The sequence below is a fragment of the Suricata suricatta genome, chromosome 14 (genome assembly GCF_006229205.1).
Source record: "Suricata suricatta isolate VVHF042 chromosome 14, meerkat_22Aug2017_6uvM2_HiC, whole genome shotgun sequence".
NCBI classification, from domain to species: Eukaryota; Metazoa; Chordata; class Mammalia; order Carnivora; family Herpestidae; genus Suricata; species Suricata suricatta.
The window spans coordinates 28,660,852-28,682,306 of NC_043713.1; the positions used below are offsets into that span (position 1 = coordinate 28,660,852).

The 21,455-nt window shown below is 38.1% G+C and overlaps 1 pseudogene; it reads left to right on the plus strand.

Annotated features, from left to right (window-relative positions):
- Nucleotides 1–288: 288 nt before the first annotated feature.
- Nucleotides 289–572, plus strand: LOC115277393 (annotated as a pseudogene).
- Nucleotides 573–21,455: the final 20,883 nt, after the last annotated feature.

The window sequence follows — 21,455 nt, forward strand, 5'->3', positions numbered from 1 at the left end:
ACCACTTTCTAATACCATACATAAAACTAAATTCCAAATAGATTAAAGACCTACATGTGAGACCTGAAACCATAAAAATCCTAGAGGACAACATAGGCAGTAACTTCTTTGACATTGGCTGTAGCAGCTTCTTTCTAGATATAGCTCCTGAGGCAAGGGCAACAAAAGAAAAAATAAACTATTGGGACTACATCAAAATAGACAGCTTCCGCACAGTGACGGAAATAACAAAACTAAAAGGCAACTCATGGGTATCCAATAATGTCTTGGGGGAACCTGGCAAGTAACATGATCAAAAAGAAGTGGGAGAATCTGGGCATTGCTCTAGAGATGGATGGGATGGAGGAGAAGCTGTCACAGTATAGGAGACACCTGGAGGCTGTAAAATTCCAGGCTCTGTGGAGCAGAGCTAGGCCCAAAAGGCCAGGAAGTCTCAGGAAAAAGAGAAAAATAGCCTGAGGAACAGAGCCTCCAACTATGAGAAGAAGCTAACTTTGCTTCGGTAGGAGAACTGGTAGGACATGTTGCCATCATCTCTGGCCATCATCCTCCTGACCCTCATCTGTACCTAACAGACCATGTGAACCTGAGATTTCTCCATATTCAGCACAGGATTCCCCTTGGACCTTGGTCACAACCAAGCAGATCTTTTAAACCTCAAGATAACCTAGGTACAGGAGCATTTCTCTTCAACAGAGACACTGGAAAACAGCCACTCTTGCCTCCTAGTCCTGCCATGGGGCTTGGGTCTCCAGGAGACTTTGTACTGGTTCCTCCCTCAGCCCAAGAGAAAGACAATAAAGAACAACCATGCTCAGGGCACCGGTGTGGCTCAGTTGGTTAAGAGTCCCACTCTTGAATTTCTGCTCAGCTCATGATCTCACAGTTCATGGGTTTGAGCCCTATGTTGGGCTCACACTGACAGCAGAGATCCTGCTTGGTATTTCTCTCTTTCTCCCTCCTGCTCCCCTCCCCACCACTGTTGCTCATTCTCTCTCTCTCACTCTCTCTCTCTCTCTCTCTCTCTCTCTCTCTCTCTCTCAAAATAAATAAATAAGCATTAAAAACAGCCAGGTTGCTTCTGTCTATAAAACTTAAAAAAATTAAAAAATAAAAATCAGCCTATAAAATGGGAGAGAAGATATTTGCAAATGAAGTATCTGATAAAGGATTAGTATCCAAAATATATAAAGAACTTATATAACTCAACACCTAAAAAACCAAATAATCCAATTTAAAAATGGGCAGAAGACATGAATAGACGTTTTTCCAAAGATCTAAAGATGACCAACAGATGCATGAAAAGATGCTCAACATCACTGATCATCAGGGAAATGTATATCAAAATTACAATGAGATTATCACCCATACCTGTCACAATGATTAAAATCAATGACATATATATGTAAACATATATTACATATATATAATGGAATATTACTCAGTCATAAAAGAGAATTAAACTTTGCTATTTGTAACAAAATAGATGGAACTAGAAAGTATTATGCTAAGCAAATTAAGTCAGAGAAAGATAATACCATATGATTTCACTCATACGTAGAATTTAAGAAACAAAACAAAAGCAAAAGCAAAAAGAAGAGAGGAGCAAACCAAGAAATTAACTTTTAACTACAGGGAACAAACTGATGGTTAGCAGAAGGAAGGTGAGTGGGGGATCAGTTAAACAGGTGATGGGGATTAAGGATGAGCAATGGGTGTTTTATGGAAGTGCTGGATCGCTATATTGTACAACATGAAACTAATATTATACAGTACTTTAGCTAACTGGAATTTAAATAAAAACTTTAAGAAAGATACAATTCACATAAACAAAAGTTTTTTGGTATTTCCAATAAATGTGAAGAACATAAAGGGCTCTTGATACCAGAAAGTTCGAGAAGAACTTCTCTAAAGAATAGTAGTTATCTGCTGAGGGAAACAGAGGTTTATTCTAAACCTCTAGGAGATTACACTATGATACTCTTATTAGAGCTTTTCAGAGCTGCTGACAACATTCCAATGACACTGGAGGAGCCAAATGGCAGAGCTACTTGAATTGTGAATTGTATCTGAGACCAGGTGAAAAGCCTTATTTTTCCCTGGATCTTAGTCAAAGTTGCCAGTTTGGGGAATTCTTAATAAATCACTAGAAGCAAAACAATCAGATTTATGATACATGGCCTCTAAAAGCCTAAGATCCCAACCAAAAAATAAAAAAATAAAAAAATACTTCCTTAGTAGTTGTCATTGCAAGATGTTACATTTTTCTTTCTTTTAAAGGAAGTATCCCAACAAGCCACAGATGAATGATTTCTAAATATTTCACTAAGTGGCAGATCCCTGAATCTTTATGGGGTTTATCTTCTGATCCTTGGATGTAACAAATGCAAGTTACCAAGACATGAAATTTCTTGCTACATTCTGCTTACCAGGTCTCATGGATGACAAAAATCAATGGAGTAGACCAACATGTCCTGTGGGATATGAAAATGTAAAATTTCTTGGGGTGCCTGGGTGGCTCAATCGGTTAAGCGTCCAACTTTGGCTCAGGTCATGATCTCAAGGTTCCTGGCTTCCAGCCCCGCTTTGGGCTCTGTGCTGACAGCTAGCTCTGAGCCTGGAGCCTGCTTCAGAGTCTGTGTCTCACTCTCTCTCTGACCCTCCCTTGATTACGCTCTCTCTCTCTCTCTCTATCAAAAATAAATAAAACATTAAAAAAATTAAATAAAAAAAGAAAATGTAAAATTTATTGCTGACTAATTACAATTGATATAATTCTGATACAACAGAATGAAGTTATACCACTGCCCAAGTCAGATAAAATCTAAACTATGCACATTTATATACTGTAAAATGTCCCCAAAGTATCAATAACTATGTATCAGATGTCACTGACTGCGCTGGTTTTGTTGTTCAGCTACAACTGATGTAACCAGTTGATTAAATTTATGGTAACCTTTCTCATTCTTCAAGATCCATCTATTTTATGCACAGTCTACATTGGTAATTTTAGGGGAGTTATGATAACTACTCCATGTGTTTTAAATGACTGATTATGGCATTAATCTCTGAGAACCTCCAATGAATGAAATATTGTATTTGTTTTATTATTTTTCACAAGAGTAGAGAGATTCTGGTCCCCCCCCCCCCTTTAACTTGGCTTTTTCCAGAGCTCCCACCTAATGGGTCAGAGAATCAGGATAGGAATCTGTCACTTGAGTACATGCAATCTAAGTATATACTTCAGGACTGGGGAATAGCCATGTGGTAATTTTGCTTTAAATAAACCTTAGCCAAAACTATTTACCTCCTAATCACATAAATTGTCACTATGACCAGTAGACCACTAGGGCTTTCTGAGTCCCCAAAGATTAACAATAATTCAGATTCAGGACTCAATTATTCCAAAAACATCTGGATATTTTCCTTTCTTCAGTGCATAGTCACCCTGTTGTGCCTATAAGTATCATATAAACACCAATTACTTTGGAGAGAACCACAGAGGAAAATTTAAGCACATACTTGGGAAATTATTGCAAAGGTCTTCCTTAAGCTTTTCCAAACCACCCCCTCTCTCTTGCCCCAAGAAACTGTTCTTTACTGTTAAGATACAGATATTGCTGGAGTAGAATTTGTTGGGGAGTGATGATTTGGATCAGATAAAGTAGGATTTTATTTCTAGGGGCCTCATAATCAATGAAACATCATCAAAGATATCTATGTATCAAAATATTCTCAGTGCCAGCCCTGGTTTCCTCTGACAGCTAAGTACCACTGCCTTCTACCTCCCAAGAGTTCCAGCATCTGTCCTACAACCAGTAGTCCTATCCTAATGCTAACGTCTTTTATTTGCACCTGTAGTCTGCAGGGAATATATACAATATTTTTCAAGAATGCTAGAACTCTTAGCAGTTCATCTTTCATGATTCTGTGAAAAGAATTCCTACATATGCTCTCAAAGGTTGGAGTTGGGGGTGAATGAGTTGGTCACATGTGATAAATGTACCCTTGGTCCCCTTGATTGAAAGAATGATAATGATAAAAGAATTACTTCCTATTTATAGGACCTCTCTGTGTTGGCCTTTTCTTTTTAAAGATCAGACGACTCCTGATGCTTGATTGACCTGTCCACTCAAATGCTAAACTGAAGAAATAGGCAACAATCAAAATATATCTAAACACACTACTGATATTGGTCAAATGGAGACCAATTAAAAAAATAAATGCGTGGGGACGCCTGGGTGCCTTAGTTGGTTAAGCGTCTGACTTTGGCCCAGGTCATGATCTCATGGTTCTTGGGTTCTAGCCCTGCGCCAGGCTCTGGGCTGACAGCTCGGAGCCTGGAGCCTTCTTCAGATTCTGTGTCTCTCTTTCTCTCTGCCCCTCCCCCGCTCGTGTTCTGTCTCTCTCTGTCTCTCTTTCTCTGAAATAAACACTAAAAAATTAAAAATTAAAAATAAATGCATGTCTTCTTAATCTAGACCACTGTTTAAATTAAACTCTAATTTTTAGATAAGTTTCAGGTTCACAGCAAAACTGAAAATAAGGATCAGAGATATCCTATGATCCCCTTGTCCCTACCTATGTACAGCCTCTTCCATGACCAACTTCCTGGACCAGAGTGATACATTTATTCAATTGATAAACCTCCATATTGTCACATCATGATTATCCAAAGTTGATAGTTTATTGGGTTACACATTCTGTGGATTTGGACAGAAGTATAACGTTATGTATCTAGTATTATAGTATCATACAGAGTAGTTTCACTGCCCTAAAATGTCTTTGTGCTCTGTTTATCTATTACCTCCACCAAACACTCCCTATTCCCTGGCAACAGGTGATCTTTTTTAAAATTTTTTCTTCTAATGTTTTACTTATTTTTGAGAATGAGAGAGAGAGAGAGAGAGACAGCATGAGCAGGGGAGGGTCATAGAGAGAGGGAGATACAGAATCCGAAGCAGGCTCCAGGCTCAGAGCCAGCTGTCAGCACAGAGCCTGATGTGGGGCTCAAACCCACAAACTGTGAGATCATGACCTGAGCCGAATCTGGTCGCTCAACTGATTGAGCCACCTAGGCGCCCCGGCTGGTCTTTTGACTGTCTCCATCATTTTGTTTTTCTAGAATGTCATATAGCTGAAATAATACAGGACGTAGCATTTTAAGACTGGCTTCTTTCACTTAGTAACCAGCATCTAAGCTTCTTCCATGTCTTTTCATGAGTTGATAACTTATTTTTTTTTTAAGTGCTGAATAATATCCCATGATCTGGATATACCAAAACTTATTCATCCATTCACCTACTGAAGTTGGGACAATTAGAAATAAAGCTACTATTAAAATCTGTGTGTTTGATGTGCCTGGGTGGCTCAGTCAGTTGAGTGTCCAACTCTTGATTTTGACTTAGGTCATGATTCCAGGGTCATGAGATCAAGCCCCATGTCAGATCCCACACGGAGCATAAAGCCTGCTTGAGACTCTCTCTCTTTCTCCCTCTGCTCCTCTAGCCCCCGCATGTGCTCTCTATCTTTAAAATAACAATAATAACAATAATAATAATAAAACAATTAAAAACCTGTGTGTTTATAAATGTGTGCTATAAACATCGATGTGACCTTTGAGTGAACATAGTTTTCAACTCCTTTGTGTAAATACCAAGGGGCACAATCACTGGATCATATGGGAAGGTGTATGTTTAGTTTTGTAAGAAATGGACAGATTACCTTCCAAATTTGCTGTATCATTTTGCATTCCCACTAGCAATGGACAACTGTTTCTAGCTCAGCATCCTTACCAGCCTTTGGTGTTGTCAGTCTTTTGGATTTTGGCCATTCTAATAGGTATGTAGTGGTATCTCATTGTTTTTGTATTTTACTGATGACTTATGATGTGGAGCATCCTTTCGTATGCTTATTTGCCATCTGTATATCTCTAAGGTGAGATGTCCGTTAAAGCATTTGGCTCATTTTTAATAAGGCTGTCTTATCACTGAGTTTGGTATCCAAAGGAAACTTTGAATATTTTTATCCAAATATACAAAAGATGCCCAATAAAGGCACTCTTTATCAGATATATATTTTGCAAATATTTTCTCCTAGTCTGTGGCTTGTCTTTGTATTTTCTTACCAGTGTCTCACAGAGCAAAATTTTTAATTTTAATAAAGTCTAGCTTACCAATTCTTTCTGTTATAGATTATGACTTTGGTGTTGTAATCCAGGCCATTTTTGACTGAAATAATCAGATAATTAAGCAAATGAAGGGTTTAGAGCATAATTTATCTAAATTGTCATTGCCAAAATCATATGCTATCTGTCAATGATACATATCTTACTGCTTCTGTAATTCAGCAAGGCCAATATTAGTATTAAATTTTAAGTCCTTGGATCATTCATATAAGTAATGAAATGTCATTGTTAAGAGTACATCATAAATTTAAAATATAGGCTAAATATAGTCTTTAGAATATTCAAGCGAGAAAACATAAGTACATTTCACTGTTTACTCTCAGCTTCAATTTCACTGCAGGAAACCTCTTTGCAAATCCCTTTATAGTGGTGAGTTAAAGGAAGGGAGAGAGCTTGTGAGGAGCCTAAAGTTGGCTAAATTTAGATATGCAAATGAATCTGCAGGGCTTGGTTATACTCCATAGGCGGTCTGTGCAATTTCTCTTTTTCCTCCGTCTTACTACACCCCCAATTAAAAGAGTGGTTCAGTTATGGGGTCAAAGCCGTGTTGACCTAGCTTTTTGGCTGCTTTGAGAGAGTAGGAGCCTGTACACTACAGAGAAGTGGCAATTAGTTCTCTTGTAATTAAGAAGTGAATGGCACTAGTGAATGGAGATGAGCATTCCTATTCTATTGAGGAGATATTACAGATTGAATTAAGAAGAATTTTCTAAGCATAGGATCCCCTAGAAATGGGTTCACCATTTCTCCTAAAATGGTATACAGTCTTGGGATAATGCCAAAAAATTGCAATTTTGAGTCAGATTGGAAACTGGAGAAACTCAGACAGACCTGAGGGGCAAGCACAAGCTAGCACCACCACCTTCCACCTCAGGTGGGATCTGTGTGATATTTCCTGGACACTCCCAGCTACCCAAGAATAAAGGAAAGGAGTTTAAGTGTTTGCCATGGTAGTGTGGGAAACTAAGGCAAATGAAAAATTAAGTTCCCACACTGCCTGCAACCCACTGACAAGTCCTTGAAACCGGCAGAGTGACCTTCCTCTAGAAGTTCAGCTGCCTCCGTGATGACACTTTGCTAGGGACAAAAGAGAACCTTAGCTTAACACTGTCTCAACCCCTACAATCCTGGAAGTCAACTTCTTTTATTTCAACTGCCCCAAGATATATGTTGGCAATCATACTCCAAGCTTATGGCCCCTCGATATACATCTAAAGGGTCTCATGACTGAGGTTTTATTGAATGGTAATAAAGTGCATTTCCCTAGAAACAGCTAGCCCTTCAAGGTCCTGGAAACCTTGCTGCCAAAATTCCTTAGAGACTTACTCTTACCCTTCCCAATCTGAGGGTACAAATGAGTTACCCGTCATGACCTCAGTGCAGCTCTTCCTGACCATGGGTCCTGTCCCCATGCTTTCATGAAATCACCATTTTGCAGCAAAGATATCTTCAAGTATTCTTTCTTGGCCTTTGGCTCTGGATCCCATGAAACTCCCATCACCCCAATACTTTTTCAGACCTACTCGTGAAAAGAGGCCCTTGAAACAAATTGGTGCCATCTGTAATGATATAAAAAGGTCTGTCCAGCACCCAGAGTAAACTTTCACATATCTTCATGTGCTATTTTAGAACTAAAGATTATTGGATACAGAAATATAAATAAGTTATTGTTTTTAGCCCTATTTCATATTTTCAGGTGCTTAAATAACAGAGGTGTTTTGTTTTGTTTTGTTTTCTGCAGACAACAGAGAACCAGCCAAGTTGCTTAAGTAATGGGGGGGTTGATTGGCAAGATAAATATCAAAAGATTTAGAAATATAATCAGGAAACTACCAGCAACCCAAGTAGCTGTAGAGGTTGTTTAGTAATTCAGTCTCTTCCTTATTGTGTGTCTGATTTTTTTTTTTATGAGTAGAAATCACTTCTCTCTTCTAATAGCTATCTCTGTTAACTCACTAGTTTCAGTCCATCATAGCTTTGACTTTCATAGGTTCTCAGCTTGCTGTACCTCCAACTCTAGTTCTCTGCACTGATTTGTTGCCGTCTAACCCAAACCAAATGGTTTCTTCACTTTCATATTTCTAAGAGAGAAAAATGTGAGGACTAGCTAACTTTGAAGGTCAGTATGCCCTAATTTTATATAATTGATCTGCCCCACGTTTTCTATTATACCAAGTTTTGTGTTTATTTAAGTGTACTAATTCTAGCCTGCAATTATCTTGTTAAGAAGATTTTAGACTTTAGTTCATACTCACACACACACACACACACACACACACACACACACACAAAATGTGACGTTGTTTTTTATATTAGAAGCCTAATTGACTTGCAGGTACCCTTCCCCATTCCTCATATTTATCATTTTGGATACAGGGAAGGATTTGGGTCTTTCCTCATCACACTGGAGGCTGAGGAAGACAGAGATGGTTTCAGGCCAATTGACTGGACATCTGTAGCAATCTGCTGGACAGCAGTGCTGGACAATAAACCAACTCAACACTCAATGACTTACAGTGATGAGCATTCACTTCTTATATATGTGTGGGGTCAACTGAGGTTCAATGAATTTAGGTGAGGCTGGGTTTAGCTTCAGACTACTGAGAAGCTCCATGCATTTGCCCAAGGAATTTTCTCCTCATAACAAATGACAGCAGTGTAAGAGGACATGTTCAACCAAAAGTTACATTTTCAAGCATCTGTTTGGGTTATAGTTGCTAACATCACATTGGAAAAAGCAATTTTCATAGCTGACTTCCAAATTCAATATATTCCAACCTCCATGAGATCAGGGGAGACATGTAAATATAAAACAGTACTATAGGAGAGAAAAGAACTGACACCAATAATCCAATCTAAAATAAAAATCTCACAGTCACCCCTAGTCGACTGTTCCTTACTGTGCTTAGCTTCTGAAAGATTTGCTACTTCTCAGAATTACCTCAAGGAAGAGGGCTTTGTGTCTCTATTATCTCCACTCTACCCACTACTCTATTGCATCCTCTAAACTCCACCTCTAGGAGTTGTGGACGGTTAGGAGGGAGACAGTCGGACCAGTTTTCTACCTTCCCCATTCCTCTCACCTACCATTTCTCACCAGGTAGGTAGGCATGGTATGTGTTTCGATTCTTGTCCTCCTGAATAAGCTGTTTATTTGGTTTTATTTTTATTTATCATTTTTTGAAATAGTTTTCTAAAATGAACATGTTTGGGGAGCCTGGGTGGTTCAGTTGGTTAAGCGTCCAACTTGTCTCAGGTCATGATCTCACGGTTTGTGGGTTCCAGACCCATGTCAGGCTCTGTGCTGACAGCTGTCTCAGAGTCTGGAGCCTGTCTTCAGATTCTGTGTCTCCTTCTCTCTGACTGTCTCCTGCTCACTCCCTCTCTCTCAAAAATAAATAAAACATTAAAAACCTTTAAAATAAAATGAACATGTTATTCTTACATTAAGCTAAAGGAAGAAAATGCACTTTATGTACATTTAAAAAATGTTTGGGGTATGATATCTGAGTAACTATGCCCACATCATGAACAGAGGTGGAAGGAGCCATTTATTTTATAAATAAATTCTTGAAAGTGTGATGTGATGAATTTAGGAAATCCCACAGTCTAATTTCACCTGACAGATGACAGGGAACTGCTGAAGTTCCCTCGCAGCCCTGTGACCACCTCCAATTCCAGCCAACTTCCCTGTGCCTCTGTCCTGTACACAAAGGGCTCACCTCATTATCTAGGCAACTGAACCAGATACCAACAAAATACAAGTGGAGAAATCATATATGCTCTAATTCTTCTCCTTTAATGAAAACTTCTTTCAAATTTTGGTGTTTCCAAAATATGTGATCCTCTTACTAATGATGCCTTATAAAACATTAGCATACACTGCTGAGAAAAGATCTGGTATATGCCCTGATGCCTCAAAAATGAATGTGAATTACTCCATTGTCCCTCATAGAAGGAGGACTCATTTTGGACTTACTTCTAATAGGGAAAATAAAGACTTTAGTTCTTTTAAAAAGTATTGTGGTCCGTATTTATCCCCTGAAAGAAGTGTTTTGTTAAGTCCTCAGTCATCCTAGTGCTTTGGAAATTTCTCCCTTAGGGAACCTCTCAATCTATGTATATATCAGACTGACTCTGTTACTATAATTTTTCAAAGGAAAACTAAGGTAAATGCTTTAAAACTAAGGAACCTATAAGATAATGTAGGTAGCAGATCATTGGCCATCAATGTTTTAGCAACTGAATGTATATTTTGGCAACTAGAAATCATAGATCAGGTTTATATTTCCTCTTATACCCACTCCTCCAATAGATATAACCAGGTGACACTGCAGCAATGGTGCCCAAATGATAAAAACAAGAAGATATCTCAAATGTTAAATTTCTAACCATAGACATCTCACATATGAAAACAAAATTCCTTGTTTAGCAGCTACAACAACTTATTTATTTCATGGTAAAATAGTGCATAGATAGAAATTTTAGTTATGTAGTTGGATAAATATATTTAAATACAGAATAAGTATGAATTGAAAGCCAATCTTTAGAAATATATATAAGGTCACATCCTATACAGCTACTAACAACACTCATAAGACCCTTGTCCTGAGATTATGTTAAGTGAGTTTGGGAGACAATTCTATAAATTTTGAGTTTTCTTTCACCTTTCAGAAAAGAAAGTAAATAGCTACACACCTACTAGGAAAAAAACACAAAGACATATGCATATCTGTGCATACACACACATATTGATACAAGATTATATCCACATTAGCAGACAGTCTAATGCATAAACCAGAAGTCGCCAGTTCTTTTGACTCTACCATATGCCTGAAAAAAGGATTGAATGGGCTGTTTTTTATATCATCATCTTTTAGCTTCAAAACAGGAAGCAGGCTTTGACCAAACTATGGGAAATGTCTTTCCTATTTGTTACACAGCATTCTCAGATTTCTCTGGAAATCTTAAAAAATAAATATGCAATGAAATAAACAAACAAGCAAATAAATTTTACACTCTACACTAAATTTAATGCTTTTAAAACTAAGAAAAATTTTCACACATCACAAATTTCATCAGCAAACCAGCAAACTCCATGAGGGAAGGGACTCGGATGGTCAGTTGTTTTGTTAGTTTGTTTTATCGCTGTATCCCAAGTGCCTTGATTAGTTTTTAGCATATGGTCCAACACTCAGTAAATATTTGATGAACGAGTGAATCCCTCATGAATGAATTCTTCATGATATTTTTCCACAAAATTTATGGTCAAGAAAACTCTATATTGTTGGAGGCAACTGCATTAGTTTTCCCCACTAGAAAAAATATATTTCCCAAACCAGAGCATGGAAAGAACTGCATGTCACTGGATCAGAACCACGTTTTGACAACTCAGGCAAAGTGACTGGCCAGACTGGGGTCATATTATGGAATAGGAGATTAGAAGGATATTCAACACTTTTAAAACTAAGAAAAAAGTTTCATATATCACAAATTTCATCTGTAAATAAGAGGAGATTAGAAGGATATTTTCTATCAGGATCCTCCCTCTGATTATGGGAAGAACACTGTTCCTGTGAAGAATTAAACATTTAGAGGATGGTGAGATATAGGTAAAGAAGTCAAAATATGAAAACCGTTAGATAAAGAATAGTCACTATCAGGATTATAGCCTAAAGATCATGAGAAAAGTAACAAAAAAGAGAAAATAGGAATACAGGAAACCATCATGATAAGAGCAAGGGGAAGTCTCATATCACTTCCACATGTTGCCAGGATGATTGGTTCTCAAAAGAAGTTGAGGACCTGAACCTTTGCTTCACGGCTCTACAGAAAGTGTTGATTCTAGAACTTAGGACAGTACCTGCCATGTAGGAACAACTTAGTAAATATTGTTGAATGGTGATACGATGAACACGTTTATTTTCAGCTCATTCTGCTTTCAGAATTAAGGAAAACGTAATTATGATTATGGCAACCCAATCATGAAACATAAAATTGTAGTACTCCATGAAGGCATGAACTTAATCTCTTGTGTGCCTGTTGCATCTTCATTGTCTTGAATGTGCCTGATTCACATGCAATGCAGAGAGAATATCTGTTACTACTAATTATTATTATAGGGGCACCTAGGTTGCTCAGTCAATTGAGCTCAAACTTTGGCTCAGGTCATGATCTCACGGTTCACGGGTTCGAGCCCCACATCAGGCTTTGTGCTTACTGCTAGCTTAAGCCTGGAACCTGCTTCAGATTCTGTATCTCTTTCTCTCTCTGCCTCTTCCCTGTTCATACTCTCTCTCTGTCTCTCAAAAATAAATAAAAGTGAAAAGTTTTTTAAGATAATAATAATAATAATAATAATAATAACTGTAAATTGGTAATAACAAAGATCATAACAATGTAGGCTGGTTACATATCCTGGAACCAGCCTACATTGTTATGACATAATGCCCCCTACTCCCACACCTGAAATAGTTCCTTCAGTACATCACAATTTGCTAGAGTACAGAAATACATCCTTCAGATTAAACATTGTTCTTTCTTGGTAAATCTGATTTATTTATTTATTTATCTATAATTTTTTTTTTTTTTGAGAGAGAGAGAGAGAGAGAGAGAGAGAGAGAGAGAGAGAGACCGAGTGTGAGAGAGGGATGGGCAGTGAGAGAGAATCTGAAGCAGGCTCCAGGCTCAAGCTGTCAGCCCAGAGTCCGATGCGGGGCTCAAACCTGCAAACAGTGAGATCATGACCTGAGCCTAAATTGGACGCCTAACTGACTGAACCATCCAGGAACCCCTTCTGTAAATCTCATTCAGTATGAAAATACCCATTAAAAATAGCAGAATAATTCCCTCTCACTTTAATGCTAATCTGTGCAATGACATTATCATTTTCTATTAGGTCATACAGCTCCCAGGTGAGTTCCTAATGTTTCCCCTTGGGCCAATGTCTCCTAATTCCTTGTGTCAACCAGGAAAATTATAGAAAAAGGGATTTTTATTTTTCCATGAATCACATTTGAAAAATGGCACTGAATATTCCATGCCCACGGTCGTGCCTCATTAGGATAGGATAAGAAGACAGCTGTTTCAAGCAAGCTGCAAAAAGCAATTAAGTGAGTGTAGGAGAAAAAATTCTTTTTAATCTTTAACTTTGGAGTATCCAATGTTCTAATATGCTAAGTAGTCCTGTCAACTAATCAACTTTAAAAATCCCACTAGCATGGCCACTTAAAAGAGAACTTTTCATTAAACTCTGTTCCAAGGAATTCTAGGGCATCACTTCGCATCTGTCTTCTTTCTCACATCACATCTGCCTTCTCTCTAAGTTTGAGATCAGAGTAGTCTGTTACTGGTAATCTTCCCTCTTAAATCTTGAAATTGACCAGACAATTTAACAAACCCTTTTCTTATCACCTGAGATTGGTTAAACCTGTTTCTGGGTTTGATGAGCTCCCCTATCCTGAGTATTTCTCCAAGGTCTGTTTGAAGACTAGATCGGGCACACCTGTCTAGCACAAGCATCAGGTCCCTATCTATAGCATTTGTATTAAAGATGACACACAGTCATTCAGGAAGCATGAACAATAGAATGTGAGAAAAATTGTAAAATGGGTTAAATATGTCTTTATTATCATTCCACCATCTCTTTAATCACCTTTTCCATACTTTTTGGAGCCCTTCCCTAAACTCTGCATGTTCACAGACGACTAAGCATCAATGATGCACATTCGCAACAATCTCCGTTTTGGTGAAATCATTTTGACCATCCCATCACAGTAGTGTCTCTTAAACCTCTAGGGCTACTAATCCAAGGCTAATGGATTTACATGATGTATTCTCTGCTAAAACTAGGAAAGTCCAGGGCAAACAAGGATCATCGATTACCTTAATCCCTGGAGAAACTATTTGCCTAAAATACTGTTCTGCAATACCCTTTACTACGATGCCTTCTCCCCTTCTGGCCATACATGCTTCACCTAGATGATTCTTACTAACCTTTTACCCTCACCTTAGTTCTCAGTTTCTCTAGGAAAACTTCCTGGATTTCCAAGACTGACATAGGCCTATTCTATAAGTCTGTGTCATTACCCTGTTTGGAACTCCTTTGGTAATACTTAACATATTATCTTAATTTGCACCCCTCAGTTTCTTGTGGCCAGGCCATTTATCATGTTCACTACTATACTCACATATATTTTTTGGGAGATGACAGCAAAGTGTAATAAATATTTGTTGTAAAGAAAAATATCCTTTCAAACAATATAGGCAGGAATGGGCTAATGTCACAGTAGTCCGACAGGGAAGTGAACCCGAGGAAAAATGGTGAACGTTATGGCACTGGAAATGTTGAAGCATCCATCAGGGGTTTTGGTATGTGATTCGTGCTTTAGTTAAGTTTGCAAAGTAATTGGACTCCAAGGCCTCTTCTCACTGAAGTCATCTGAATTTTAGACCAATCTACTCAATCTTCAGTATCAGAGTTATCTGAATCCCCAAACTCTGATTCCATAGGTATGGAGTCAGGCCAACTAATTTCTGTATTTCATATGCTTCCCTAGAGATTCTGATGTACAGCTAGTTTTCCACAGTGACTGCACCAATTTACATTTTCACTGATAATATACAAGTGTTCCCTTTTCCTCCACAGCCTTACCAACAGAGGATCTACATGCTGTAGGAATATGAAAAACAAAAAAGGCATGTAGTAGTCCTTGTTCAATAGCTACTCACAGTCCAGATAAATGGATCTGGAAACTTCACAAGATAGAATACATTTAAGTTCTGGTTTGCCTGAGTCTGACTAAAACCAGGCCTGCTCCAACGCAAAATCTTTCAACTCTAATTTATTACTCAGATTTATAGATCTAAAGCAGTGGTTTTCAACTTTGAATGTATGTTGAAATCTCCTGGGGAATTTTAAAAATATATGGGTCGTTGGCTCTGTTCCATGTGATCCTGACATAATTGGTATGGGGATGGCCTTTCTAGTTAAAGTGATTCTAAGGTTCAGTTCAGGATGTGAATGACTATAGAGGAAGTAAGCTGAGATCCAAAGTGTAAGCAGGAGTTATTCAGGTGAAGAGCAGGTGTGTATGTTTGTGTTGGGAGAAATATGGTTAGGTAGTATGGTAATGAGCAAGAGAAATCTAGACAAAGCTTTTCACCTGGGGAAAGTTCAAACAAGCTTTTGTAATGGGCAAATGCCTATGTCTGACGTTGGCTGGAGATAATGTATATAAAAATATTTTGTAAAAAGGAAGGCAAAATAAACGATAGTTTAATTTAACTGAATTTTAAATCCTGAATGGTATTACTTTTAACCTGAAGAAATTAAAACTACTAAATATATTTAAGAGATCAGCTCTTCACATATAGGTCCTCCTTTATGGTCGTCTCTGGTTATTTTATTTTATTTTACTTTAATCTGGGAAGCAGGTCTACCCCAGACTGTAATTACCTTGTATCCCATTTGGCTGTGGAAAACTTTCTCAAATGTGTGGTTCTATGTTCTTACCTCATTAATTCCTATCTGGTTAATATCACTGAATCTTCCTTAAATAAATGAGTAGGTTTATGATCCCTCAGGGACAGCAACTAAGTGTGTAAGAAATTCAGTTAGTATGTCCCAACCTCAGGTCATAGCCAGAAAGCGACTTTTTGAGAGAAATTGCTAACATCAGCTCATTTTACTGTAATTAGCTTCTTTCTCCTTAAAGAAAAATTCTGGGGGTGTGGCATTTGAACACTTAACTGAGTACAGTTGTACTCCAGTTCATTGCTGTTTCCTTGCACCTAGTAAGGGAAGGTAAATTGTAAAGCTCTTCTTGAGCAACTCTATATTGAACATCCTGTCTCATGGATCCCATAGTGAGATGATAAAAACATCTATGCCAGGATCCCCTACGCCTGATGAATAAACTCCGAATATCAGTACAGATGTTTGTGCCATGGAATGGTCTGCTCTGCGCGGTCCTGTGTCCTTCATATTAAGGAGGGTGTGGCAACCTTAAAAGGATGCAGGCTAGTACTCATGTGGGTTCCAGACCTAGCTTAACCCACTGACACTTGGGTTCCAGACCTAACTTATCCCACTTTGGTTGTATCGAAGTGTTTGGACATACCACAGACTGTCTTCTCAGGTTTCAACTAGAGAATACACATCTCCCTGATTTAATTTTTAAAACTGAGCTAACTAAAATTCTCAAATATCAACAAGTTTTCTAGTAACAAAGGGAGACTGGAAAATGTTAAAATCATTAAATGCTCCTTCTGACTTCCAAGAGCTTAAAACATCTACCTTCCTTTGTGAGCCGTGACGGCAGGGAACTTAAGTCCTAGCTCCTGAACTTATATGCTTTACCTTCTCATTCTTTGTGAGTTGACCTTTTCAGGGATTTCTAGGGTGCTCTCCATCAGGTTCTTCCAAGCCTTCCATTCTTCCCAGTGTAGTTAGCAGCCTCTAAAATGGCCTCATGGACCCCTGCCCCTGTTTTGCTTTTTTGTTTTGTTTTGTTTTTCGTTTATTTGTTTTTTGGTCCAGTGCAACCTTCTTCCCTTGATGTAGGCTGAACCTAGTGATTACCCGATAACAAACTGAATACATAAGAAGTAATGGATAACAATTTGAAGACTAGGTTAAAACAGACTGACTTCTCTGAGCCACTGCTCTTGGAGAAGAAAGTTTCCACGTTGTGTGTAGGCAGGAACTTACGTCTATTGAGGCTTGTCCACAGTACCTGAATGAACTTGGAAGAGGATGTTCTGAGGCCTTCCACCATTCAAGTGACTGAGCTTGGAGGCATATCCTTCCCAGTGCAGCCTTGAGATGACTGTAATCCTGGGCATTACCTTGACTACGGCCTGTGCAAGATCCTGAGTCAGAGGCTTGCAGTTATATCTTGCTTGGATTCCTGACCCACAGAAATTGTGAGATAATAAATACCTGTGGACCTAAGTTATAACACTTTGAGGTAGAGTGTTATACTGCAATAGGTAATTAAAACATTCAGTCTCCCCAGTTCTAGTGAGGCACCAGCACCGACCTTTCTTCTTACAGCCCTAGATCAGCACCAAGTAGAACTGGACTTTAAGACCATCTCATTCTGTCTCTTAGCCCTAACCAAGCCCATGCTCAGCCCCATGCACCCATTGTCCTAAACTTGAGCTCCAGTGCTCCTCAGAACGAGTTATTTATAACAATTCCTATAAATGACTCCCTTGACTCCTCTAAGATGTTGTAAGATAAATATTATCATACCCATTTTACAGTCAATGCTATTGTTGCCCAGAAAAAATAAGCAACTTGTACAAGTAGGAAATAGGATTTTTGACTCCAGGTTCAACAATATTATACTGAAGCTGCCTCTTTTATTTTCTTAAATATCATAGAGAAACTATTAGAAATTACTAAACAAAAAGCGATTTGAAAACTATCAGACCATATGTACTATGTGTCAAGTAAATACACTTATTTTTAATTGTAATAAAGTATCACATTACTATTAAATATTGTTATTAACACACATATGTACATATGCATATGTGTGTGATTTTTTTTCCTGTTTGAATCTTATGGAAATCCACACAGTTAACTTTCAATTAAAATTTTCTCTAATTCTTGAGACTCATACATACTTCTTATGTGTACATTTGGATAATTAAATTTGATTCTATATATGTGATCAGGTGTCTAGCATTTTTCCTCTGAATTTTATTGCTGAAGTTGTTATTGATTTTTAATTTTATTTAATTTTACAGAAGATTAAACAAGAAGGGAGTATCAATGTCATAACAAACACGATTCATAATGAATTCTTTCTCCCTACCACTTGTGTTAAGGGGCAGGGGAAAGAGATTTTTAGCACAAACCATCCCAGATCTTTAAATTTGTATGTAAAACCGGCACCAGTTCATCACTGCTTTTGCTGTGAAAAAAAATCAAAGTTGCCCACAAGGATTTCCCCCCTCCCTTTTCTTTAATAATGGATACTTTCAGAGACCTCCTAAGGTCCCATTCCCCCTGTCATGTTTAAAGGGTTTATTGTTTCCAGAAAAGCTTTTGCTGCTCCCTCTGGAGACTGAGCTGATCCAAGGTAATATTAATTCTGTGCCTCTCTCTTGTCGGAACTCAACTTCAAATGGAATATATAAGATGAAAGCTGAAAGAGAGGTTATGTGGGCTGTCATCCGCCATTGTGTCTGAGGCATCAACTGCGCTCAGAACAAATTAGGTGTCAGTCTGGTAAATCACAGTCAGGAAGGCAAATCAGTTTATAGAAGACTTATTTGGTCTCCTGGAAGACTCCACCATTCAGAGAACAGTTAATCTTTCTTTTCTTTTCTTTTTGGTAATTTAAAAAAAAAATCTAAGATTTAGCTGGTCATTTTTACTGTCTCCTCAAGCCGCTCTCCACTCACTTGTTTCCCCTACAGAGATGAAGAGCTATTACTCTAAATGACTAGACTAGTAGCATTTATGGGACTATTCACAGGGAATGTTTCATTATTTTAGTCTAATTTCTGAAATTAAGGAAGACCTCAGAAAAAAGAAGGGGGGGTGAATCTGAGCAAGGGGAAGATGTGACTTAGCTGCTTTGGTGTGGAATGTTTGCAGATCAAGGAGAAGCAGAGGAGGGAGAAGCAGACAAATCTCACTCTCATGGGATTTGTTTCAGTTTTTTCAAATTCTTCTTGATCCTATTAGCCCCTCATTAAGAAGTTTGGATGGCAGAAGAAAGGGAATTGTTTTTTACCTTGGAATATAGAATTTTGAGTCTGTCATACCTGTCATACCTTTAACCTGAGGGGAAAAAAAGACAAGAAAGGAGAAAAAATTGTACATCATATCAGGCTACTCAATCATTTTGCTCTAATCCTGAAATTTATGAAGAAATAAGGCACCAGAAAAATCCATAGACAGAGTCACAAGTGTTCTAGTTTTGACTTAGCCAGGAATTTCAAGACCTTGAGATAATTACTTTAATATGCTAGTTCACCCTCTTCTCATCTACAAATGGTATAATTATTTCTACCCTTGTATTTGCTAACATTGTTATTGTGAGGATCAGTCAAGAGGAAATCATGAAATATAACATGTACAATCAAAGGTGATATTATTACAAAGGCCCCACCACTTGGCCATATCTGTGTCACTATTCTTCACAAGCAGACAGGCGTTTGTTCTTAAAGCTCATCCACTGCAACTCGAATTTATACTTTGTCTGTATTTGCCTCCACACCAGCTCTCTCTAATGTGTTTTGGGTGCATGTGACTTGCTTCTTGAGGTATGATCAGGAGTCTACCATTTCAACTTTAAATGATTCACTGGGGTTTTGCCTAACCACAGTTCTGCAGAGGAAAAAGCACTGGGTGCCGATAATTGCTACTTATTTCCTCATTTGGTTCAGTATGCTTATCTGAGATTCTGTACTTTTCTTAATAACCTATTTGCTTGACTCAACATCAACCCTTCTACCTGCTTGTTCCAGTCTTACCTGTCTGTCTCTTTCTTTTGCCAAACATCTTGACTCCTGATCCTCTTTCTGGCTCTTGGATCTAAATTTAATCACAAGCCATATGTTCTACATAACTTTTTGTTCTGTTCCATTTGTATTGAGAATGTAGAAACTCAGATGTAATATCAAGTTTTCTTAACAGTCATGTTGGTTTTTCCCATTAGCTTAGATTCTGATTTCCTCTCCTGTTTCCTTGAGTGACCGAACCATCTTAACAGAGACTTATTCATCAATTTGGCCCTTGGGCATGTGGAAAAGTGCATTATGTCTTCTTCCTTAAAGCCTGGGTAGAGGCTGCAGCATCATACCCAGGTGAAATGTACACAAAGGTTATAGGTGGTTACTAACAACTAATGGGGACAATTTGAGGAATGGGAGCCAAGGTGATAACCTAGAATATGTGTGACACTTTCTCTTCCAAAACTTGTACAAAGCAATGATCAGAGGCTTGGTGATTGGGACTGACATTTGCCATATATTCAAGTTTTCCTTTAATCCTCTACTTTTCCTCACTGGTAATCTTCATCTCCTCAAACTACAAAAGTATCATCCTATTGCTCTTCTCCTCACTTTGAAATGGTTCTAAAGATTAGTTATACTCTAATCTCTAGTTTGTGATCTTTCACCCACTGTCCTGGGATTTTGCTTTTTCCTCTCTTTCCTGAAATGGCTCGTCTATTTGTACCATTAATCCTCTAATTACCACATCTAACAACTTTATTTGTTTCTCACACTCCTGGAATTCCTTGTGATATTTTAAATGTTAGGTACACACTCTGTGAAATGTCCTCATGTCCCCATTTTCATGTCCTACACATGTCTGTTTCTCCTCATTCTTGACCACTCATTTCCTACTACACCCATCACTTCCCTCATCTGTCTATCCTTGGAACTTTCCAACTCTTTCCAAGCTACACAAATTTTACGTTCTGGGCCCTATACTCTTTTGTCATTAAGTTTTCAGCCCTTCCCCTTCTCACATCCTGACCTACATGTCCAGCAACTGCTTAGGTATTCCATATCCATGCCATACGGGTGTATCTGATGTATTACACACAAAGTTTAACTTTATCATATCACTTTCTTCTGTATTTTTAGCCCTATGGCTTCACTCAATAATTCACACTAGAATTTTTGGTCATTTGCAACTCAAGCTCTATTGATCCTACCTCTTGTGTAGAAATGGGTGTCTCACTCTTCTGTCATCTGCAGTCTCGCTTCCATCTGTTTTTTTTTCTCACTGCCATCTTTACTTAAGGACTTTATCATATCTCAGTCTGATGTCCAAACATCCCCTACTAGTTTATTTTACCTCCTCCTTATTTTAGCCCCCTCACCCAGTACAAGCTCCACCATACATTCTTTCCACACCTTTCAGAATATGTCATGCTTTTGCCTGTTTCCTTTTTCTCATATGGATTCTCCTCTGGTAAAAAAGCTCTTTATATCCAGGTCAAATGCCTCTCTTGTGAAGTTTTCTTTGAGTTTTGTACTCTCCTGAGTTACCCCCACTTCCAATTTGCTTCAAATGAATTTGGCAAACTGCAAAGTATTTACAACTTGTTGCTATCCGTATTTTGATGCTGGCACCAGGTTTAAACTGAACTCAAACCCATCTTTTGTTTTGCCACAGGGCTACTAATAATCCATGACTTTTTCTGATGGGAGAAACTGTGATTCCCTTTTTCTTTTATTTTTTTTAACTCAAACACTGACCTTTTGCCATCTTAGTACAAAGAAGGTTTATTTGTTT